Source organism: Salarias fasciatus, chromosome 18 (assembly GCF_902148845.1).
Source record: "Salarias fasciatus chromosome 18, fSalaFa1.1, whole genome shotgun sequence".
NCBI classification, from domain to species: Eukaryota; Metazoa; Chordata; class Actinopteri; order Blenniiformes; family Blenniidae; genus Salarias; species Salarias fasciatus.
The window spans coordinates 8,193,389-8,219,098 of record NC_043762.1 but is presented as its reverse complement, the minus strand read 5'-3'; positions in this window follow the sequence as shown (position 1 = coordinate 8,219,098).

Here is a 25,710-nt window from a genome sequence, read left to right as displayed (position 1 = left end):
TGCAGACAGATTGCGCAGACTGGTGGTTTGCCGAGGAAGGCAGGGAGCAGTATTAGTCTCCATCCCCTTACGTCAGTGGTCATAACGTTTGCCATTACTTCCCCTGCAAGATTCAATCACCGGCGCACAAAGCCATGCTTCACGCACAATGAAAGGCGAGTGCTTTTTGTCAGGCGTTCGGCAGAGTGAATTGCATATAGAGTGACTCCGAGATAGCATTGTTTCTGGCTGCCATAAAAAATCTATTTAAGGCAAATCTAATCTTCATAATCTTCTCCCTCAGAGGTGGTGAACGGTGATGGGAAAGATTTCCATCCAAGTCCTGGGTGTCTGGTTGGCGGCACACTGGGCTGGAGGATGTAGGAAATTGCTGGGAGCGGAGGATATTAAACTTCAATTTGAGAACACTGATAAGCAGCGAATTGATGATTTATTTAGGCGTATTGTCAACTAAATCATCCCTAACCATCGGCCACAAGTATATTCATAAATACGACCCTTCTGCTGGTTTTACAGGAGCTTTTTTTTTTTTCTTTATTTGTCAGACTAAATGCTGTACATCTTCACACACGTTGGAGATCTGGTTTCCAACGAGGATCGTTTTCCTGGTGGTGAGGTGTAGCGTTGCCCAGCAACCATGAGTGTGTGTGAAGATGCACAGAGAAAGGAAGATGGTTCTTTCTATCTCTTCTCTTTGTCCTTTTCTTTCCTTTCTTGTCTTTTTTTTCCCACGGTTGGACGCCGTGGCCGCTGAGGAGACCGTGCACATCGCCCCGGCGTCGTCTCAGAGCGTGTAAATGTGCCGATACGGCGCGGTACGGAAGAGGCGCGAGCTCTCCCAAGTCCACGGCGCTGAATGAATTATTAATGGGTAAAAACTCTGAAACGGAGGGATGCGAGCGACGCTAATGTCCGCTGGCACGAGCGCCGTGGAGATGGGCGGCGGGGGCAGCCTGGGAGCCGCACGCCGCTGTCAGCTGAGGACAGCGGTTCGGTACAGAGGCAGGGACGCTCAGAGATCATCCTCACCTCCACAACGCGCCGACAACATTGACAGCCGCCACGTGTGTGTGTGAGAGTGTGTGTGTGTGTGTGTGTGTGCACGAGAGTGTGTGTTCTTTTATTTTTCTTCTGGTGAGCCTGAAGAGTCCTCTCAGGGATTCTTTAGGGGATTAACTTATGCTCGGGATTTAGATTTAAGGTTAACTTTAGAAGAAGGATTACGCTGAGTTTAAGAGGTGGTTAAGAGGTCAAGGAGTGAATCTTACCAATTAAGCTTTATAAGCAGCGTTATACAATGTACGAATGCAAACGATTGTTTTTGATCTCACGTTTGATCCCAATGTGCATTTTTTTCCCCCCTTGTTTGTGTAAGACTGTTGGAAAAGGGGATATTTTATTTTTTTTAAACCTACTAAAATGAAGGAAAGTAATTTTTGCAACACCCGCTGTTTCAGTTAGCAAAAAAAGAAAAGAAAAAAAAAAAAAAAGCTGCCGCTGCTGCTACATCCTCATGAATTGTCTTGGCACCTCAGGCAGCCAGAAGCAACCATTTACAGCCTTTTCTCATGAGTCATCATAACGAAAAGTCCTCACGCCAAAAAAGTGTGGAGCACCGGGAAGGAAGAGGCGAGCTTCACCACCGAGAGATTTCAGACAGAAATACTGATTACTGTCATAAAAACGAAACTCCCGATTATTGTAATTTTGTAATTTATCATCTCGCAACCTTTGCTTCGAACATCTGTCATCATCAGCTGTGAAAATACAATCTGAGGATGTACACTGAAGATTATATTCTTAGTTTGGTAATTACGTTAATGATATGTGGGTTTTTTTTTTGAATTATCGACCTTAATTATGATTAAATGAAAGTCTGGCAGTCGTTTCAGCAACCCTGGTTCAACTCATGCAATTTACCAGCTCCGCGACAATATTTATGGTTGTGAAACGTGATTTTAAATCGGAGACATTCCGGTGTTTTACTGCACGTCATCAAATTATTAATTACGGAGCTATCTCTTCTCCACAAGGCTCCACCGAAAAGAGCCGCAGTTCGTTCAGCGAAGAAGTGAAAACTGGCCTCGCTTCTGTTTTTACAGTATAGAAACACGCAGACATATTCTTCTTACTAAATGAATATTTTTTTCCACTGGTACAATTAGAAAAGCTAAAAAAAAATCAGCAAATAAACAGTTTTATTGCATTACTTTAACTGCACATATCATTTTTATAACTACAGTTAGATTTTAAAAGATTAGTTTAAATGAATCAGAATCAGTCTTGGAAATAAATACAGTAAAAACTGTGGCATGGTAGCTTTGTATTTTAAACAAACTCTTTAAATTGAACAGATTACTACTGTATATGAGCACATTCATCCCTCTGGTGGGTTTTTTTTTCCCCATCTCCAAAGGCTTTATCAGATTTCTGTGTTCTGATCTCCAGACTTTGCCAGCCTCCGACATCACATGCTGCAACTGTGTTTTCTCTTTCGCCTTTTCTCTGGCCCACATCTGCCACAAAGATAATAGGACATGCTTGCCATGGATTTTAACGAGGCCCAGAGGAGATCTGTTGAGGGTTAAACTGGGCTTACTGGACACTTTTGGAGGCTGACTAACTACCAGAGCAAAAGAGACACTGCGGGGCAGATGAAAAGACACGCTGTAGAAACTAGCTGGCCCAGAAACACAAAACCCACAAAGACCTCAAACGCCAATGACCCCCAACTTAAATGACCACGGAGGTCATGTGTGGCTGTCCTCCATTCAGGCCAGCCCATCATAGTAAAATCATATCATGTATTTAAACATGACACGCGCAAGTTATTATATCAGGAAGCGCCTTTGAGAATCTTCATTATAAAGACATGGAGGTGAATTTATCCAGTTTTTGTTCCGTCTTGTGCAGCGGAGTGGAATAAAAATGTTTCGGTTGCAGAGTGTTGAACAGAATGAGTTGAGAGATGAGGGATTTTGCCGGTAACTGTTGTCATTTAGAACAAACTACAGAAGTAGTCGTCGGGGGGGGGGGGTGAAGGATGGTTTTGCAGATGAGCATGAATCAGTCAATGATTTCCACTTTGCAGAGAAGTGCGGTTTGCATTGATGTGTTCACAAAAAAAGGGTATTTGAGGCGTTTATTCTTTGACTTTTCATACGGTATTTACTGACAAACAGTGAAGATTCACTGTGAGGACACCTCAGGTTTTAATCTAGATATTATCAAAGATGGATGAATGAGTCGCTTTCTGACTAATCCTCCTTGGTTATATTTTTGTTGCTTTTCTTTTATTTACATCTTAAACTATAGTTTTAATATGATTTCAAACAATGAGTTTTAGGGACGTCAATGTCAAGTGGTCAGCGGCCGACTCACTTTCATCTCGGGCTGAAATATCTCAACATTACATGGATTTAATGGACGGCCATGAAATTTTGTGCCAATATAAATGGCCCTCATTTATTCCTGCCCGACAGCAGAAACGGCGGTGATTTTGGTGATCCACTACGTTTCGTTTTATGCGCACATCCAGTCAAATTTTTAATTGGGACATCCAAAATTAATGACGTCCCCTCAGTTTTCGCTGTGTGTCCGCCGTCGCTGAGCTTCCTGACATGCTAAACTAACTCAGTGAACTCAGTAAACCCCCGAGTTCAGACTCTTAGAACTTCTGTCTGGAACAAAGGGGGGGGGGGGGGGGGAATGATGAATCCATAACCACTGTGTAAACTGCTGTATCTACTGAGTGCTATACTATCTGTACTGTATACACTGTATACAGCCAATAATGCTGTGCTGTGCATTTTGCATCCAGGATGCTCCATTAAATTTAGCATTAATAGGACAGGCCTTGTCTAGCAGGACAAACCGGGAAGCCAGCTGTGCCTTTTGGGAGGCTTGCTTATTAACAGGCGGGGAGTCAGAACACACACTGAGACGCAGCGACAGGGATCACTATTGAGCTGCCTGTCACCGGGGAAATTGGTCTTGTCCGCACGCTCCAGAGAGACGGTCATCTCAATGAGTGATTTATTTATTTCATCCTGTTTTCAAATGGCTTCCCCAACAAGTGTGACCACCTGAGAGCCGGGAGGGGACTGCTAATTTATCTGCTCATTAGACTTTCTCTTTTTGTTCGTCTGTCCATCACCGGGAAAAAGCACAGGTGCAGAGGACCAGATTTCAGTTTATTTTTGGGGAGTGACTCATTGCTCGGTTGCCTATTCATTTGTGCCGCACATCATCCACGTAGCAGCAGATTTCCAAAATCACACATCTGCGCTCGCCTTGTTCAATGTTATGCTGAGTCTTTAAACATAACTTATTTTATTACTGTGTGAGTTTACGCTTTATTGATCTCCAGTTCACATTTCTCACCGATCCATCAGTCCGTTAATGAATTTCTCAATCTATCGTCTGTCCGTGCGTCTCCATTTATCGCCACCCATCAATCTGTTCAACCATCCAGTTGTTCATTTATCCATCCATCTGTCCAACCTTCCATTCATTATCTATCACACCAACAGTCCATTTATCCATCCATTGTGTCATGCATCCATCCATCCATCCATCCGATCCCTGATCCTTTTGTCCTTCTATCATCCTATTATACGATCGTTAGTCCATCCATCCATCCATTGATCCACCTGATCCATGGTAGAATGGCAGGAGTATTATGAAATCTGAAAGTCTGCAGTGTTTTCTGCACCAGCCATTTTGAACTCAGGACGTTCCTGCTGTGCGGTGACAGTCTTCACCATCGCTCCCCTGTGCCCAGTCTCAGCAATTTTAGAAATTTCTGAAGAGCGGTATGGACATATAGAAAACTGGAAAGACAAGAAAAAAAAAAAAAAAAAAGTTGATGTACATCTCAGCTAATTAAATTTTTGTGCATCTCAGCACCTTGTTTGATCTTTCTGCTTATTTGCTGTAGCTGTGCGGCTCCGCTGCATTAGACCGAGCGACTCCAAAGTTCAATTAGCAGCGGATGCTCGGCGTTTCTCTCGCAGGCAGTCGTCGCGCCGGCCCGGCAGAGCCGCCGGAGGAGGAGAATAATGAAGCACATTGTTTGCTCCGAGAGGTCTGACGAGATCTGTCACAGCAGGTGAAGCCCTTCCTTTCCAGCTGGTGTTAATGAAGCCCGTTCGTACTCCCTCCGTGTGCTTTCTTGTCTCAACTGTCAGAGCGGGCTTTAGAGATTAAGTCACATCGAGATCCGGTTCTCATTTTGAAGCGAAGTTACATAAGAACATGAGAGCTGAACCACATGTCTCGGGCGCGCTCTGCCTCTCGGTCTATAGAGCTCCCCATGTGATCGCCTGGAATCCAATGAAATGGACCGTAATGTAAAATGGCATTGACTTTAAGGAATGTTAATCAGAGTACAATGTGGGTCATAATTGGAAGGAGGATATTTCTTCTCAAAACAAAAGAATGTCCGTGTCTCAGCAGGTGTGACTGGTGGACGGGTCGTGTTTTCATCCCGGCGTGCAGAATAGAGATGTTACACATGATTATTTCTCTTATTATTCAATCGTTCAAAAAATGTTAACACAGTTTTGCAAGCGCCCCAGGCAGCGTCTTGAATCTGTTATGTCCAGCTGAACCAACTCTTTTGCTCCTGTTAAAACATAATAAACAATCCTTTATTCATCATTGCACCTTTTTTTTTCATTTTATGAAGTGTTTGTAGGTGGACTTTGGACTTTCATCACTGAGAAAATATGCCGGTAATTCAGCAGAATTTTTTTTTTTTTTTTTTTTTTGCAGCACACCAAAAAGAAGAGATTTGATTCTCAATTATGCGTCTATTTTGGTCTCAATAGTTTTGAAAAGGTTTTTTTTTTTTTTTTTTTTTTTTTCCCCCGGTGGGAATTAAAAGAATCGTGATGCTCTATAATAAAATGAACTTAAAGAGAAAATCTTTCACAAGGTCATTGCATCGAATATCTCGCTACTGACGGGATCTGAATCCAGCCACAGTTACTTTGACTAATAGAGGTCTTACAACATTTAAAAAAAAAACAAAACCTGGACAGTTCAGATGAGTGTGGTCCCTGTGGGAGTGGGGTAATGCATCCAAAGGTTACCATTTTTATGTAGGTCTAGGTTTCACCATCCCCTTCGCGGGAACAATGCCAGGCCCACTTTTGTCACTCTCGCGGTTTTGTCCGCTCCCAGCGAGGCCCAAGGTGCGGGCTGAAATGAATCTTGGGTAAAGGCTCAATTAAAAAGGCGGGATCCTTGGGCATGCCAGGGGCGCTGGGCGGGCTCCCCCCGGTCTGAATAGGAAGTGTCAGGAGGCGCTAAAGCATTGAGCGCTGACCGTCAACTCAGACTGACAGCATGTCATCTCTCCTCTTTCAGCTTCACCAAGCAGTCCCCCCCCCCCCCCCCCCCCCCCCCCGCGCGTTTCCCACCTCCCCCGCCCCGCCCTCCCCCCCCCATTACACAAACACGTGCAATAACACCACATCCAAGTCCTCGTCTCTACACACTGTACATACCAAACACACACGAGTGCGGCCTCCCACGCTTTCGCTACGAGCTCTTTAGTAGCTCGGGTGAGTAAGTCATTGACTCAGACAAATATTATCATATTCTTTCTCTGGCTCACCCTCATCTGCTGCTCGCACACACACACACACACACACACACACACACACACACAAACATGCACACTCGCCCAGGAATGCACATGCACACTGATGTGTGTGTGCACACACACTCACACAGTAATTAGTGGGTAAGCGTTGAGAGCGCCCATGGTTTGTGGTGGAGTCGCAATAAAAGGAAAGGATTACAGTTAGCCTCATCAATCTTGGTATCTGCTCAGGGAATTTAAAGCACCATCTTTTTTTTTTTTTTTCCTCCCCTCCTCACCTGCAGTGCTGTACAAAGCAGCTTTCAAGGCACAGACTATCAAATGTCCTCCTGACATCTCTACCAACATTGTGGCCATTGTATGACGGCTGCGCGGCGTGTCCCAACATACAAATGGCCTTGATTTGAAGAGGTTTCATCAACTCCTTTCTTGGTTCGGTCCCCGGAAGGAACAGAAGAGCTTTGTTGAGACGTTCATTCAGCGAGGTGAAAGCGTTTAAACGGTTGACCCAAATGTGCCCAACTAAGGCGTCATTAGAAAGAAAGCAAAGTGGATCTTGTGGTGTAAATAGCGCAGTCTCCCTCTGAAACATGACTGTTGGGCGCTGTGGCACGCTGCCGAGCCCGGACCATTTCTATTTAAATGACGGCGGTCACGTGTTGCAGGCAGTGTGCGCTTGGCCGGGTCTGGCTCCCTGGATGGGATCACCGGTTTACCCGGGCCCCTCATTAGGATGCTGAAGTGGATCAGCAGATGATTCAAACTTCCTTTGGCTCAAAAAGCTGTGCGAATCCGAGAGCGGAACGACTCCAGGCTCGGTGCGGTCGTTTACAGTGCGTCTCCACCCGAGCGCCGTTTGATACTCGGTGCTTACCCATCAGGAGTTACGCTGCCGTCATGAACACACTCCACTAGGTTTGACTGTGAGGATTTCAGCCACCTTGGATTTATTGTTTTCTGCCTATTTAAGTTTACCACCAAGTCAAGCCTGTAAACTGTCAGACTGTGAAACAGCAGGTTGCAGGTTTTAATCCCCGATATAGTCATGAGATTCTCTGCACCGTGCATTGATGCACGACTCTGTCTTACATGAGTAATTACCCTGGAAGTAGCATGGAATTCACATTAATGTTAGATTGTGTTCTTGCATTCATGGACATTCATCATTTGATTGTTATTATGCTGGCTCGTTTCTTTCTTTCTTTGTCGGTTTGTTTCCACTGTGCCTGTCAGATAAATAAAGTTATATAAAGGTGGTTCGATTGCACCCTGACTGCACTCTATACTGAAGCACTGCTGCATCAGCCACAGTGTTGGCAAAGAATTTCCAAACTGGCAACACAATCAATACTCCTAATACTGTTTGTTGAATAAATCAGCATCAGAAAAAGAGAAAAGTGTGCATTTATTCATGCAAAGTTTTTTTTTTTTTTCTTTAGTGCTCCACTTCAATAAAGGTAGACCGCCTAAACTCGATTTCATAGTCCAACGAGCTGGGAGAAGTTACAGGGATCTGTTCTGTCAAAGCCCAGCTCTGTGAAATGTGTTTTATGAAAGCAGAGAATACATTCGCTCATGTGTTGTCAGTCATTTTCAGCTCTGCCCTAAAATTGTTGATGTGCATTCATGTGGTGCTGACCCGAGTGGCAGAAAGGCATCAATATTTGATGCTTTAAGACACAGCTGGTATTAATACACTCGCTGGCACCGAGTTGTATTTTACCCAAATTTATTTAAAGCTATTAATTTTTTATCTCCCATTCTGAAATAGTTCAACATGTGTTAAACAGCTTGCAGATGGACGACTGCCAGAGTTTTTTCAAATCTCGGTTGGATTGGGGCTGATGGGAAACTGGTTCACGGCTGATTCGCTGCTGTTTATCAGCACACACTTTCTGGAACTGTGTAAACTTTGACAACAACCAGAAAACATTGCAACTTTCTTCTGCTTCATGTCGCACATTGTGCTACATTATTTATTCAGGAATTATAGGTCAGTTTCTGCACAAACAAGGTAATTGATAACCAGCTTGTTAACCTTTTAAAGAGCAAGCACTTACTAAAGACTTGGAAATTAAAAAGTTACTAGCCTGCAGTGCTGTTGGAGGATATTTTCAGACTTGAAAATAAACTGAGAGAAATCTGTAAAGTGAAGAAAATCGTACTCAGTCGAAGGCGATACAATAATTTTAACAATCTTTTTTTCTTGAGGGAAACAAAAAAGTTGTAGGAGCCTCATAACACACTTTATGTGAAATACATTTTTTCTTAAGCTCTGTAATGCTGATTTCCATTGGGTTTATGCTCCATGTTTGGTAGTCTGGTGCTGCTTCAGCTTGCACAGTTCAAACTCTCATTCACCAGTTTTTCACCACGAAAGATTCATTCAGCTTGAATTTTTCCACTGCTTCTATAAAATCATATGTAACTCTCTTGCTACACTTTTTTTTTTTCATATTCAAGCTCGCAATGCACAGAGAAACACTTCCAGAAGCAAGAGTCAAATCAGTCTTCATGTTATTATTAGGAGGAAAATCTCAAACTTCGCCATCGTTCTCCTCATTTCCAGATGTTACTCACACACAGCAAACACTTGGTATCTCCCACAATTCAACCCCACCTTCTTCGAGTGTCTCCGGCCTGTCACTGTGAGGTGAAGGCAACAGGAACACACGTGGACGTCAATATGATTGGGTTGGAAACACCTGAAAGAAGCCGTGAACAGGAGTAAAGAGCACAGCTTAGTATCTTCAGCGGCGATCAGAGGCAGCCATATTTTATCAGAACCCGGGTTTGATATCATTATCTGCACGGCGGGCTGAGGAGCTGTTGTTGGTATTCAACTGATAATTTCTCTGACCCACAATCCTCTCTGGTTACCCAGCAACAGGCTGCTTGACAACGTCCCCCAGGAGGGAGGTTTGGTTTGGGAAGCGGAGGAAACAGGAGGAGATTGGCCCGTGGCAGTAGGCTGAGAGAAAAGCAGAGAGATGCTATCTTTTATCAAGTATGGCTGTATGAGCCAATCAGCATCCCCCCCTTGTTTCGGTTTTATCTCGTGCAGGTGCCGCAGGATGCCTCCCGGTCAGCGGCTGCACAAGCAAAAAAAAAAAAAAAAAACAGAAAGAAAGACGGAAAAGGGGGAGTATTGCAGAGAAATTTGTGCAAAAGGGAAAAATATAGAGCTGGGTGTGAGGCAGGTTCTGGCCTTCAGCAGTGTCGTAAACATCCCACAACTCAATAAGCTTTGTGCAGGATTTTCACGTCATTATGAACAACTTTTTCATGCAACAGCAGCAATCTGTCTGCTTCCCGAGGAATGTTGACTTCATAAATGCATCACCTGCTTGAGGGCTATGTGGCGAGCTGCAGTATGGGAAACAAATGCACATGTCTCTGCTCTCTGCATACCTGAAAGTACCTGTGAAGGAAATGCCACCGCTCCACATTGATCGGAGTACAACACGGGATCGATGGGGCGAACCTGTCTGGGCCCGGCTCGTCGTGTGCGTCTGAGCAGAGCAGAGCAGAGCAGGGGAAGTCAGAGGCGCTGTGGTTGTGTGAGTCAGCACAGGCTGCCTTTTATCGTGTCGTCCTTGACAGCGAGGAAGCAGCATGCACAGATGCAAGACAAACGGTGGAGACTGTCAGAATCACAGCCGGACTCATTTGTCACACCTGTGATGCATCTCAATGTCCACGGGAACAAGATTTCAGTGTACTTAAATCATAAATAGTCGTAAAAATGTGAGCATGATAGATATTTTTTAATCTAGTCTAAAAGAAAATGAAAAGCAATAACTGGAAATGTGGAAAACAGAGATTCTTCTGCAGATCTTACTCCTTCACTGAACCAAACTGCAGATGCACATGAAAAAAATTACTTTTCTAATTTGCATTCCACACCACTACAAGGTGCTGTAAATCTTAACATTTCAACCCCTCAGAACTGGAAACATTCAGGCACCTTTAAACAGTCTCTCTTCATCATCTTGACCCCTTCAGAATTCGGTGTGTGTGTGAATTGTGTCTCCACATGTGATCCAGGTGATGGTGTGTATATATAACTTAAAAAGAGTGAACAACAGTAATACTCCAAATTCCTTCATAGATATTATCTGAATCTTAAAGAACTCGACACACATCCGTCCTCCTTTCAGAAAAGCTTTACGTTTACACCGAAACAACAGAAACGTGTGATATAAACATATCTGAAAATGAAGCAATAATCTATGCAAAACATTGCAAGCAGATTCCAAAGTAGGCTGATTAGTCATTCATGTCGTCATGATCCATCTGCTTCCATACCGTCTTTTTCTGTAAGTGCTGCTGGAACCACAGACCAGTCATGTATCCCCTGCTCCTTCCTCTGTGCTGTGGTGGCAGTGGTCCCCTTTGATTTTAGCGCAGAGTGACATTATGCAGTCGCACAAATGAAATCCAAATCCTGCGTGTAGGATCGTGAAACAGTTTCATGCAGATTGGCTGCAAAGTAACCTTAATGGATGCATCATCCTCACCGACTGAAATCTTCTCTTTTCAACATCTATTGTGTTTTCTGTTCGACTGGAAGTAAAATATCTGTGAAGTGTAAATCACTTCATCCAGGGTTTTGAGGTAACACGCCTGCTATGATTCTATGCTTTATTCCACATCTATGCATAAAAACTGTCTTTGAGTTTCAGCTTTTAAATGTACTCATAGCTAGAGTGAAATTATCTTGAACACTGAAGAAATCATATGACATTTGCAACAATATTCATGGTTGGTGGCCTTCTTTCGTATTTTCTATCTATAATTGCTTCTCTCTATAGGTTTCTTGAGCGATGCAGGCGCCCTGCTGTACGTGACAATGCATTTCTGTTTAATTTTATTGCGGTCGTCTTAATAGGAGTCTCGGTGTGTTGGATTCGCTCTCCACGCGCCCTACCGGAGCTTTATTAGGTGACAGCCAGTGAAAAACTAACTATTTCCCACTGCTTCCACTTTAACGCAACCTGGAACTGGCAAAAGTACTCATTATGGAGCTGAATGACTGCTGTCAGTGTTGCACTGTTAGACCGCCCATAATGTAGGAACACATTGCAATTATATTGGCTGGAAATGATCGCCAAGTGAGTGTGTGTGCTTTCAACATAACAACAGCTTTCAGAATAATGTAGCAGCGAGGGACATCGGGAAAAGATAGCAGGTCAAGATGTGGTTTTGCAAGAAATGAAATGGAGCTCAGTGCTTGAGTGAGGCCATAGTTTTTGAAATGCTGCTGTGTAAACGCAGAACTTTTCTAATACGACGTGTTTTCACATGAGACGTCGTGTTAAACGGGCTCTATATGCACTTAGTGACTTTGCGCTGATGTCTTCAACATTAGCAAAATGAAATCTGACGCTCAGTGTTGAAGGAGACGCGTTAAGAGAGCTGAAAAATATGTGATGATGACGGGATTCGGTGGAATTCACAAGCAGACGTCTTTATCGATGTGTGCACCTTTTCTATTGTTGCAGCTGCCCCAGAACAGACATCGATTCTAAATTCACCCTGCAGACGACTGAGTATTGATCCCTCATTGTGTCGCCTGGATCTTCTGCCAAGTACAAACCTGGCAAATGTCTCCCTTTTAGCTGAGAGAAAACGACTTTGTGTTCTGAGGAAAAACACTCATCAACACTGAAGCCAATGGGCTGGGATTTTTTTTATTTTTTTAGTTTTTTTTTTTTTTTTAACATTTATTTATTTATTTTTCTCTTCATCCGCCCATGGTTCAGCACCCTAATTGAATTTTTTAATAACGCTTTCCAAAAAAGAGAAGGAGAAGGTAGTTTGCTCCCTCTCAAGTCAACCTCACTTCTGGATTTACAAGGCATTAACATTCTGGAGAGAATGGGCTTTTCTCCTTTGAGAGGAAGAGGGGAAAAAAAAAAAAAAAAAAAAAAAACATTGTCAGGAAGCAATTGTCTGTAAATGAATGGCAGGGTCAGCCACCACAGTAAAATGTTAATGAGGGACAGTAGACTGCTTCAGAATGCAGCAGGTTTGAAAGAAGCAGGCTGGAATACAACACACAGCAGTAATTGAGGCATACTGTTCCTGTCACAACTGCTGAAAACAAACTACGGAAGTGTGTGTGGTTTGCAGTCGCTCGTTTTGAGGCAGACGCTTTTCTGAAAAAGTGGGTCAGATGTCAGGAAGGTCGCTTTCATATTTTTGGCGTTTGAACCGTCGCTGTCATTAGGAGCGCGTTGCCAAAGGGTTTAAGAGAAAAAAAAAACCTTAAATCTGAGATTAGCTCCAGATAGAGATTAGGACAAAGGTCAAAGCAGATGAAAGCAAATTCTCCAACAAAAGAAGTGAGCAGATATTCTGAGGCCACAACCTTCTGGAAGCAAATGCTGTTATTTGAACTGATTACTACATTTTCCTGCATTCACATGACAACGGAGTCCGCACGTTGTCAAAAAGTTGTTTTTGAGCACTGTTGTCATGGAAACGGACACTGAAAACTCAATGAAAGGTTTCATGGATGGGACCCAAAGCTGCTTTTAACCAAGAAAAATGTGAGAGAAAGTGATTACATGGAGAGGAAGAAAGTTATTAATCTATGAAACGATGCTGCGTCCTATGAGTTTAACACCCGTTTAAGTTCAACTACCAGGCTGAAAATGAAAGATTACTCTAGTAACTCTACTTACTCTGATCCACAACACTTGGTCACAGCATTTCTGACACTGGTTGTGTAAACAGACCTTTCTGTGAACATCCATGTGTTTGTGTCAGAAAAAAAAAAAAAAAAAAGAAAGAAATCCTCCCTCCCAGAGATGAAGCTCGGATTCGATCGTTTGATTCGGTTTTCTGTGAAAGTGCACTTGCCACGGCTACAAGATGTAAAGTTTTCACGCGAAGGTTGTGTATTTTGAAGGACGAATTCACTGAAAATGTCACGCCGTATCTGGGTGGCGGCGCAGTATAGGCGAGGAAGTGTCATCGCCGGTCGTTTGATCAGCGTTTTGACAGACGCGTTGTAGAAACAGCATGACCTTTCTGGAGCTTCTGCGGCTATCAGCAGTTTTGTGGTGGTGGTGCACAGGAGAGTCGCGCGCACACGCTCTGCAGATCCAATCCTGAGGGAAAGAGATTCCCAAGTCTTATCAGCTCACAGTGTATTAAATTTTACTTTCATCGCGGGATGAAGTTCTGTCTTGATGAAGGTGTTGCTGCAGACGATTGCCATCTCGGTGAGAATCTCACACGTGATCGCGGTTGCCTCGGTCAAACTGTCGGAGGGAATTAAGATGAACACGTGTGCGGAATAACCATAGATCACAGAAGTAAGACGCAGATCATGTTCGCCGGCAAAACTAAAGGGAGCCGAGGACAGAAGTGACAGGGACGATCCAGAGCAACAACAAAGGGAGGAGGATGTAATTTAACGGCTGCACGTTGACAGGATGAACGCTGAGCGTTTTCCTCGCCTTTTTGAAGCTTTAATAATGAATAAAATGCAAAGTAGATGAGCACAGGAGTGGAATTCAAGTTAATATCAGCACTTTGAGGTTACCAAGGAGCTGGGGGAGGGAAAAAAAAAAAAAAAACGAACTGACCGAAGTGTGCATCAAACATAAGTCCCGTGGGCCAAACCCGGCCTGCAGGACGGTCTGTCAGACCATCAAGTAGCTGTAAACATTTCAAAGAAAACAGGAAATCTAACATCTGTCTTTGTATTATGGAAAGAAACTGCAACGACAAACACACACAGGTAGAACATGAAAACTCAGAGGAGGGTATTTTTTATTTTTTTTCTGAACGCGACACCAGAATGGAGCGCAGAGCGCAGGTTTCATCGGATGTTTCACGTGACTGAGCTCACGTTTTCCTTCCTGAGCTGTACAGATCCTCAGTGATCTGCCGGGGAAGAGCTTTCCAAACGTTATCGCCCTACAGCGTATTACATTTCACTTTCATCAGTGGATGAAGTTCCACTTCCACCTTGAAGAAGGTGTTGCCAGAGACGATTTCCATCTCGGCGAGGATTACACACCGTTGGGGGTCAAGGCCCCGCAGTGGTGACCCGTCGACAGCTGAAATCCGGCTTCCCCTAACTTCTATTAAACTTTTACTAGGAATACTTTTATATAATTTATGTGAATAACCTGGAAACGACCAAACAAGCTCCTCCAGCATGCCCAAACTCTCCAATCTGACAGAAACAAAGTACCTCGGGCAGTCTCGGGGCAGGGCGATGAGAGCGCGTTGCACCAACAGGGTTCAGTTAGTCCGGGGCAGACTGGATTCCGACCCCTGTCAGATTGCTTTATCAGTGCAGGAAGAGCAAAAAGAAAAAAATAACAAAACAAAACAAGGAAAAGACTTCCTCTACAGGATTTTCTCCTTTCTCAGAATGCATAAGAAGTATTACGTATTCATATTATCCACATGTGTTTTCTCACATCTGTATTCGTGTGAAACGTTTGCTTCAGATGAAATCAGTGGTTGTTGTTTCTTCAGTCTTATGCTAAACGGGATGAGCCAGTCGTACCTTTGGAGGTTGTTCGCTCACCTGTCTGGAGGCCGTTGGAGAAGCGACATAAAGATCAAGAAGTCCAGCCCGTGGACAGCAAAACAAGTTACTTCTGGCGAGAAACATGCTTACAGGTTTTCGTCATCACAGTTACCAAAAAGTTGATTACAGCATGTCTCTGCAGCTTTTCGTTTTTAAGGTTGTGTTTTGAAAACGATGTAACGCTGGAAATAGGAAATGCCACCTGGTCACGCCGCGCTCGCCCTCCACTGAAAGATCCCTGCGAAGGTTTAGTGAGGATCCTTCCGCCCACGGCTCGCCTCCACCACGGCTGCTTCACTCGGCTCACATCTGCAGACAGAAACCCGAGTCTTCGGCCCATAGTCGTAAAACATCCTCCAAGGTACACGGCATTTTAATTGTGAAACCTTGAGGTGGAGATTTTCCGAACAAAATAAATCATTCCCAAAAAAAACGAGTTATTCAAATGCGCTTGCTCTTAATGAACGTGATATCTATCATCTGTGGCTCATTAGGTCCCGCATAAGCGCAGTCCATCATAGACTCATATTTACATGATTCATGTCCTCATAAAATTGGGGAGTGCATCGTTATCTTCGCACAATAGTTTTCCATACTTTGCAGCACAAATGATAATATGATCCTTAATTAGATGAGGCCCAGTCTGTGGCTATCCTGCTCTGTATCTGAGTAAATCTCTCCGTCTGCCAGAATCAGAAAACGAAGGCATTTATCAAAAAGGTAGTGCAGCAGTTATTACATTGTTGAGTATGTACAACTGCTTCCACTTTTTTGGGGGGGAAAAAAAAATATTGTTGATGGAAATTCTGTCATTTTTGTGATCCAGGCTAAATAGATCAATTATATCTGTGAAGATGCTGATCTATTCAGCTTTTGGATCATTTTTCTGGGGTACATTTTTTGTACTCCCACTTTTTCCAAATTGGCCTCACTGGGAGACAGAGACTATATCAAAAACTCATCTACACACAGGCAGAACATGCAATTTCTCCACAGAAGGGCTCTGGTGTCTTTTAGCACGGCATGGCCAGGCCAGTTTGTGAAGAGTTCTATCAAGGAATTTGTTTTAATGTAGTTATTTCTCCTTTTATAAAGCTGCTGATGTTGTCGTGGGAACAGAAATTTCCAAATGGCAAAGATTAATGTAAGAAGGATCACCCACTAATTCTGCAACTCACACACACACACACACACACACACACACACACACACACACACACACTCCTTTTTGCTTGATCCCAATTTGTTTTATTTTCTTGGACTCGTCCCTCATCAGCCTAGAACAGTAAGAAAGCCGTCACCTCTCAGTCTGTAGCCGAGCAGCCGCCAGCTGTTAGTTATGCTGCTTAATGTTATTAAGGTGCAATTGTTCACAATATTGACACCTGCAGTTTTCCTCCAGTTGGCTAAAAATCTCATGTATTAATATCTCCCTACATTTTTTAAGAACACACTCTTAAAGGACCCTTAAAGACCCTTGTGCCACGTTGGCACATTTTATGCTAGTAAAGTGCCTTTTAAATGTTGCTCCACTTTTTAAACGTTGCTTTTTATGATTGCTGTGATGGCACTAACTGAAATTAATTCAATGCATTATTGCTTTTAAACTCGGCTGTCGCAGTGGAAGTAGATTAACCTGCCGGGAAACTATTTACCAAATCAACTTGCGAAGCGATTTTTTTTTTTTTTTTTTTTTTTAAACAAGGAAAATGTCAACAAAGTGAATGTTCTACTGTAGTTTTATGAAACCGGACAGCGCTGTAGAGCTCGGCGTATCAAAGGTGGGTCACCAGAGCTTCAGCCTGGGTGCAGACCCCGCCCCCCCCCCCGGTGCAGACATGTGACGCAGCGTGTATTGGAGGAGACACTGGAGAGCCGGTCAGGTTGTAAGTGCTTTGGTCTGTAGCGTGTGCCATGACCCCTGGCAGGGCCTATTAGAGGAAATGTCTCTGTGGTCTACATGCCTCCAACCTCTCTGGCAGCCACCGAGCAACATCAATTACACCCACAGCAGCTCCAGCCTATAGCCACACTAGTATATTGCCATCACCACAGGGGTAATTGGTCCACTATATACTTCCAATTCCGAGCAAGTCGCAGCCTATTTTTCCAGTCAGTCCACATTGGTCCATGTTAAAATTGCTATTATAGCCTGCAGCCTCACTACGGGCCTCTAAGATTGAACAAGAAGGGAGGAGGAGCAAAACACTGTACCGGCAGTGATAACAGTGATCAATGGTGAGACGTCGATGTGTGTCGCAACGTTTTGCTGTACGCGTGGCAGCGCATGAATATTCCTAACCGGCACTGAATCCCCACACTCAGAAGAGTCGAGTTCAGTAATGAGCAGTTTTCTTTTGCATATTCCTCTGAGACGGAAGTACATGCATGATGCATGGCGGCCCCCCCGGCCAGTACCACTTAAATGTCCTCCTCTGCACTGATGCGCACATAAGCTGTTGCTGCCACTTGGACCTGTGACCTTTTCATGTAGTTTTCAGTTTTCACTCCCCACCAGGCCGATGCCACCTAAGGTCAGCGGACAGTCCAGCAACCGACAGCATGACAACAGTAATTAACTCCATTTGTCGGAGTCCAGGATAATGTAAATGTCTCGAGTTGTTTCTGTTCATAATCGTTTAGCTTGACTGGTATTAGCCGTGACAGCAGAGGCACACGCACGCCACAAACACAGACACACACACACACACACTCCAGTGCTTAATGGCAAGCATGCAGCAAAATGACGCAAGCCTCTATATGCGCTCTTTATTTCCCCTTCAATTCGATGGAGCTCCATCGGTGTGAAATGCTGTGCTCTACATAATAACATCATGAGGGAGATGATGAAGAAATATTGTGAAGTGCTTCATGTAGCACCACAAACAACAAAGCTACACGCAATTAAAAGAAAATGGAATATGTCCCATGTGAGTATCTACATTGCAGTGGGGATAAGTGTGTGTGTGTTGGATTAATGCAAATTCTGCTGATGAAAAGGTCAGAAGAAGCAAAACCCAAACACACACGTGCATCAAGTCCCAGGTTGCAGATGTGCTCAGCACCCAAGCAGATGTATGTAGGTATGCATGTATGTATGTATGCATAAACACAAATATAGCAGAGCTGTATACCCTGCGTCACTGAGAGGCGCACGCAGGAACACACACGTGTGCGCACACACACACACACAGCAAACACCACGTCCCCTGGCTGAGGCACTGGGGCCAATTAGGATGCCAAGGCCAATGCATCATCTGAGGGAGCCAGCTGTCTGTGGGCTGCCCTGATGTGGCAGTCCTCACTGTGCTCTGCAAGCCCTCCGCTCCTGAGGGCCTGGACCAGATCTGACACACACACACACACACACACACACACACACACACATACACATAGGAAATCTCTCCTGCTTTCTCTCGCAGGAAACAGAAGACATGTAACAAGCAACAGGTCTTGTGCAACAATTCCATCCCCATTTTCTCAGCTGAATCATTAATCTCGCTGCATTTTTAAACATTAACCAAAGACCACGGTCAACGGTGCGATCGGCGCGACGCTGCTAGTGTTATCCATTGTTTGCCCAGATATAGACCTCTCTTCTCATGAATAATGTTGCCGCTTCTTAGTGTAAAATACCCCTCAGAACCGGGTAAGCATGTCAGGAAATTTCTTTTCTCTTCCGTTTCCCTCAGACGATGTTTCTCCCCCAACTCACCATCTGCTCTTGTGAAATCTTTAGCTTTGCGTGTGCTAGATAAACACCAGCGACCCACTGGCACATGAAGTAAAAAAGCCGTATAGGGGCTGCTGGAATCTGGCTGCTCAACACTTTCCTTTGTTTTGGATAATTATCTGAAAGTATGTCCTAAAATACACTTCAAAACATTCTAGATTTGAGGAAACAGTGACAAAAACACTGAATACACAAACTGGAATAGGTTCTAAATTATTCACTCCCAGATGTAATATTAAACAGACGGGGACTGTGATACACTTTATTTTGAGACAAAGGCACAGTTTTGATGTGCAGCTGAATCCAGTTAAGTGCTCAACCTTGACCGTCTGCCGGGTGGGAGACCGGCTGAAGTCTCCCCGAGGAGCGGCCGAGGGGCTGCCGAGGCTGAAGGGAAGGAAGAGTCCAAACTGACAGGCAGCAGGGAGGATCACACACGGGAGAGGAGTGTGAGCCGTTAGACCAGGGGTGTCAGAGACAAAGCCCGCGGGCCAAAACCGGCCCGGCACTATTTTGTGTCTCCACACGTGATCCAGATGGCAGCGTTGTAAATGTACACTTTTTAGAGGGCCTGCTGTTAAACTTCGAACAGAAGAGTCACATGGTGACCAGCTGAATTTACCACAAGACTTTAGAGAAATTGTTGGACTTTGCATAAATCTCAACACAACTTAATTCACAAAAAGACAGTCCTGAATAAGACGAGGTTTGACCTTTACTTTCCTCAATCACTTGTTTTCTCAGATCCATAACTTGTTTAGAAAATTCCAAAACTACAAGCATGACAAATAAACATTTTGTGCATATATACTTTTTATTATGGATGTTTACAGATGAGATTCAATATCAAACAGTGATATTAAAGTTTGATGTTGGAAAAAAAACTAAGAAGGACTCATTTATTACACGTTTTAACAATTTTACAGCTATAAACTCTGAATAAATCCAGGCATTCGTGTCATAAGAGGGTTAATTCTGCTTTATTTCTCCCTTTCAGATGTTCAGATATGTGAAATTCCGCCTGTCATCTCCTCCCATACATCAGCAACTATTGTTTGCTCAGTTAAATATGAACAGTAGAAACGCTACACTTCCAGCAAAAAGATTAATCCATTCCAGTTCCTCCATTTATTTCCTCCCATTTATTAAAAAAAAGGAAGAAGAAATCAGTACCTCCCAAGCAAAGGAGAACTACTTGGTCAGCTGACAGTCAATTTGGCGGCACGCTTTGCCTTTTCAATTTCAATGATCCTCCCCCTGGTAGCTGTGAATGGTTATGGGCACTTTTTCTTGTTAACAACTGTTAGCACTACAGTGAAATCATTTGGGCATAAAGGCTCAGATAAGCATTCTGTGAGCCAACTAAGTGCAGACACCAATTAATTGTCAATGGAGTGGCTCCAGGTTTTGTCACAGATCACAGAATTCTCCGTCCAGTTATTTATTTATTTATTTTGAACTTTATTTCTCTAAGTCCCCAACACTGCATTGAATATAGAACAGATCCATCACGTGTGTTTAATTTTCTAATATGTTCCTTATTTGTTGCAGGCAAGGCTGAGCCTCGAGGGCCGTTATTCATTTATACATTTTTTTTTTTTTTTTTTTTTTTTTTTTAGGTGTGCTCGTTTTTGCTTTTATTACAATTTATGGGAACCACAGGGCTGTGTGGCTCAGCCGAAATGGATTTTAGTCAAGGTACAGCAAGAGAGCAGCACAGATAAAACACGCCGGCTGTACTGGGCGCGACACAAGTTCCTCTTGAGGGCAAACAACACTGGAGCCTGTTGCAAAGGATGATAATTGAATGAAATAGAGATTGGATTGGAAGCTCCTGTCAGTGCCAGACATATCGGCAGGTTGATGACTGGTCGCCTCGGGCCCCGGGGGTCTGGCTGCTGAGAGAGAAGCAGCCTGTTTGTGTGGCTCTGGATTTTGTTTTGGCCTGTAAAGCGTCTTGCACAGACCGAGCGCTTCTAACTGTAACTACACCCGGACAATCCCATTTTTCCCCTCCGCAGGATATCTTATGCATTCCTCGCAGATATGCGGATACTCGCACAAATGGAGACTTTCAGTGTAATTCAAAGACTCAAACACACACACTGAGCAAAAACAAAGGAGTGAATGGGAACCCTTTCAGTTTTAATTAGTCGCTGCTGCTGTGTTTTGGAGGCGGAGTAGGGGTCAACAGTAATTGGGTTGTTTTTTTATATGGAGGCATTCAGAGCAGAACGGAGGGATATGGGTCACGGCGAAGTGATCCCAGAACCCCACTGCCTGCTTTCCACCCTCTCTTCCTGCCCCCCCCCCTCCACCACCGCCAGCCCCCTCCGCTCTCCGCTCTCCGCCCTGGCACCCAGGCGGAAAACTGGAAAGACTTGTAGATCCTGGCAGGCCCGGCCACTGGAGAGCGGCCACCGCACCACCCTCTCAGCGTCGCTCCAAGTCGGTTCTCACCAAGACCAAATGGAGGAATCTGGAGAGCTCAGCTGTGCCATGAAAGAACAGGCTTCTGGGAACATGTCTGGGAAAATACAGCGAGGCGAGCACTCCGAATGAAGCGGAGGAATTGCACAGGCCATGCCAGGATTTTCTTCACCAGCACAACCAGGAGCGCCAAAGCGTGGCGTGCCAAGCCAAACGAAGTGGAGCCAGCTTAGGAATATAGAGAGGGAGATGATAGAAATGGTAAGACGACAGAAATGATTCAGTGAGAGCACTGCTGTGGAGGATAGACACCATCCAGATGGTCAGCTCAGCGCCTTCAATAAATAATTTATCAACTTCCTTCGTTTTTGTGGTGCCCAAAGTATGAAACTTTGTCTTTGCTTAGCGTTCATGGATCAAACGTGAGGCGCGAGCATTCTCACGGAAAGTCGTTTGGTTGCATCACATCAATACAGAGAGTTAGCATAAATTAGACACAACGACATAATGAATGCACATAGGCTCTCCAAGCTGTGAAGAGCCTCCGAGGGGCGTTACGATGCAGCAGGACAGTGGCTGCCGATGGTTCTCAGCTGATTGCACGAGCAGGTTGGAGTGCTATCGAAATGATGTTGGATGAGCCGCTTTCTGACAGACATGTATTGAGATGGAAAAAGCCTCCGGGGGCTGATGGATGGTAAACGATAAAGCTTTAAGACAGGTACTCCCATGTACTGAACAGGTGTCATTTTCTTCTTCAAACATAGTGATTTTAGGCTTATTGTTTAGAGGTTTTTACAACAGATTTTTAAACAAAAATCTGCTTTATTCCAACACTTGCAAGTGTAAACTGGGGGAAAACACAACTTTTTGGAAAGATCATCTGCACATGGTCAGTAGATGGACAATAACAACAGGGTTGTTCTCCAGTTTCATGACTAAAGCAGCAAACAGCACCTACTAGTGTCCCTACATGAACACTGCATTGCTTCTTACGTTTCTGTCATTTCAGAAGAAACAGACATCGTTTCAAAAACGTTGCTGTGTGAACATGAAACTTTTCTCAAACAAAAAAGCAAAAACAATGCATTTTCACTTCACTGAGAAATCTCAGTTTTCCTTTGTCTTTTGTTAACAGTAGATCATAAATCCATGCATTTAAAAAAAAATAAGTACCTTTTTTCCAAAGTTTTTGTGGCTCATATATTCCTTTCCACTGAAAGGCTACAGCTATAGAAATGTGCTTGAAACCATTAAAGTCTGGACTGAAGTGTTCAAAAACTCACTCTAAGAATAAAATATCGAGTCCAGGTGAGCAGATATCAGAGAAACGGTTGAATAAACCTTTAACAATGTACCTGTACAACATTGTGAGATGCGCAGTGGACGGCCTGACCTTGTTCTTTGTAGCGATGTCATTCTGGACGTTTTTCCTTTGTAAATTCCTTTTGCTTGCCGTCTCTTTGTAGACATGAATGCCTCAACGTGAAATACGAACAGTTATTTCAGTCGGGTCATATCGGGATTCATCTGATACTCCCTGATTGTCCCCCATTTCTGTATCTACATGGGAAAAAAAAGTCGTATAACGGGACAGAAAACTAAAAAAAAACATCCATTTTGTAAATCTGTGAAGCAGATAAAAACATCAAGCTGTTTGCGTGAGTGAGGGAGGCAGTCGTGGTGGCCTGTGGGGGGGCTCGCTCAGGCACTGAACTCCGACTGACACTGATCAGGCGAAAAAGCTGCAGGCACAGTTTCTTCTATTAGAGCACTGTATCAAAGCTGATGGCAGCCTCTTCCTCCAGCAGGTGATGGTCTCACGTCAGTTACCGTGCGATCCAAGCAACAAGCAGCACAGAAGAGCTGATGGAACAAGTCATGTTAAGAAACCACATTGGTGCTTTTCCGCATATTTATATGTGTTCAATATGTGCAGCTTGATTTTCAATGTTTGTGCTCTACACATGTAGGAAAAGAGAAAAGAAAGATGACCTTGGAACTTTAACAATTATCAATCACTTGTAATATCAATGCTGCCCCCACTGGCCGACAGTGGAACTGCTCTTGTGGTCCATATCTGTAAAGTGTTGATGGTGGATGTCAAACGTTGAGCATAAATGAGCCTCAAGTGTAACTGCGGTGCATTTCTGTGGGATTTTAGTCAAGCAGTTTAAGGAAGGTGGTAATGCAGGAGTCATATTACCCAATTATATAATAATTCTGCTGTAAAATATCAACAGAGTCAGAGTGAAGATACGAGTGTCAGTGAAAGATTTGGGGACTTTCGAGGTTACAGCTCATGCTGGAGAGTTTGACGGGAGACTGAGAGGTTTCCAGATGGAGACGCTTTGAGCATGTGTGTGACGGAGAGATGACGGCTGTGTGGGGAAGGGGATGCTGAGGATGAAGCTGCCAGGCGAGGCGACAAAGGGAAGGTCAGTGAGGAGGAGGTGCAGGAGATCAGTGTGAGGAAGGAGGACACATGAGGCAGAATCCATCCACTGTGACAGCCTACAGGAAATACTGATACACATCCAGATCTAATGGTTTTGTTTTGTTCGTATTTTTAAGTGTTATCAGAGCATCTTTTTGCATAAGGCAAAATATTATTTATTTATTTATTTATTTTTTGGGGGGGAAATTATCAAATGCATGTGATTTTGGTCAGTTTTACACCTGAAAATGTATTTTGTTTCTAAAATAGGCTAAAATAGGATTTTTACTCATTTTATAAAGTCACAAAAGTAGATAGAAATGCCTACATTTCAACAAGAGCCACATCAGAGTGTTGATCCTATCACTGATCATTAATGCATGTTAGCTATGATAAACTAAGAAACCCCTAACAGAAACAGAGAGGCGTATGAAGCAGTTTCGCCCCAATAGAAGGAGCTTTCCCACGTCCCTGCCTCTCTCTGCTGTCGTGTACTAGTGCAGATTTAACATCTTAATGTTTTTCTTCTGACTGGTCCTCCACTCTAATTCAAAGCCAAACTACCGCTGCACTTTCTCACAGCTCTCAAAAGCACTGGCATTCCCTCTCCTGCCTGCTATATTTCACTTTTGGAACATTATGTTTGCCTGAGAGCCGCTCAAAGAAACCCTGTCGCTGCCCGCCAGATTTGGGTTTCAGGGGAAAGCGAAAGACTAGAGGAATAGAAGCGGTTTTCGCATTCTGCCAGAGCTCACGCTTTGAATCATCATTAGTGTGATTAATTTTCCCTCCAGTCCTACAAACCTCATTGGTGATTCCCCTCCAACACTTTGGCCATGCTCCACAGAAGTGACAAATGTGTTCCCATGGAAACAGACCTGTCACGCCATTGTCACCGCTGGCCTGTAAAATGAAGCCCGGCGCTGCCAGAGAGGAACCAGCTGGTGACCTGACTGATCTCACATCACCGCCGCACTCTGACTTTTGACAACCAACTTGCTATTAAGCTTCATTCGAGCTCTCGCTGTCGTGGTTAGACACATGCCGCCAACCCCTTTCTTTTGGTCTCCATGTGCGTCGGCCTCTTTCCTCTCGAATCCCGTGTCACATATCTGTTTTTCTTTCCCTCCTCTGGCTCGTCTGCGACCGATGCTCGGCGGTTTGACAATGCCGGCCAAGTCGAAATGCAGCCTTCCTTTTCTTCAACTCTGTCAGATTGGCCAGGAAATGACTTTGCTCACATGTTTGAGAAAAGCTCTGAATGTTCCCAGTGATTAGAAAGAAGCAGAACAAGGTTGAAGCTCTGACCCCGGAGTGTGATTCTCTTACAAATGAGATCCTGTGACTGCTACAGGTATTAATTACACTGCAGGCTTTCTAAAGCAAGTATAATTCACTGTAATCTGTACACATTCCCTCACAAAGTATCATATTTGAACGTTTATCACACATATAGATGCTTTTTTTTCTGCTTTTTTTACCTATTGGAACTTTTGCTTGAAGAATTCACCAAATAAATAGCAAAATAAATAGTAATGTCTGCCTGGCTCCTCAGGTTCCTCCTCTCTGCTTCTATGTAATTATATCTCCTTTTGAGCTAACAGTAATCACAGTTATTGTACATTTGAATAGCAGCTTAATATTGGGCTGCACAGCCTTTCACAAATTTGTCGTTATTGCAATATCAACAATATTTAATGACTGAACCACGATAAATCATGTATCCATGCACTGTGCAATTAATGCTCTGCAAGTTCACGGCATAAGAATGTGAAATATGAGAGAAAAGTGCAATTAATCACAATTAACTCACAAAACTCTTTAATCAAATGGGAGTGAATATTATTCAAAACCTGGACGTAAGAAGCACAAAAAATGGGGAGAAAAAACTGAAAAATGTGCAAAAAATAAGGAAGCGTCAGTGCATCCCTGCCCTGGTTCAG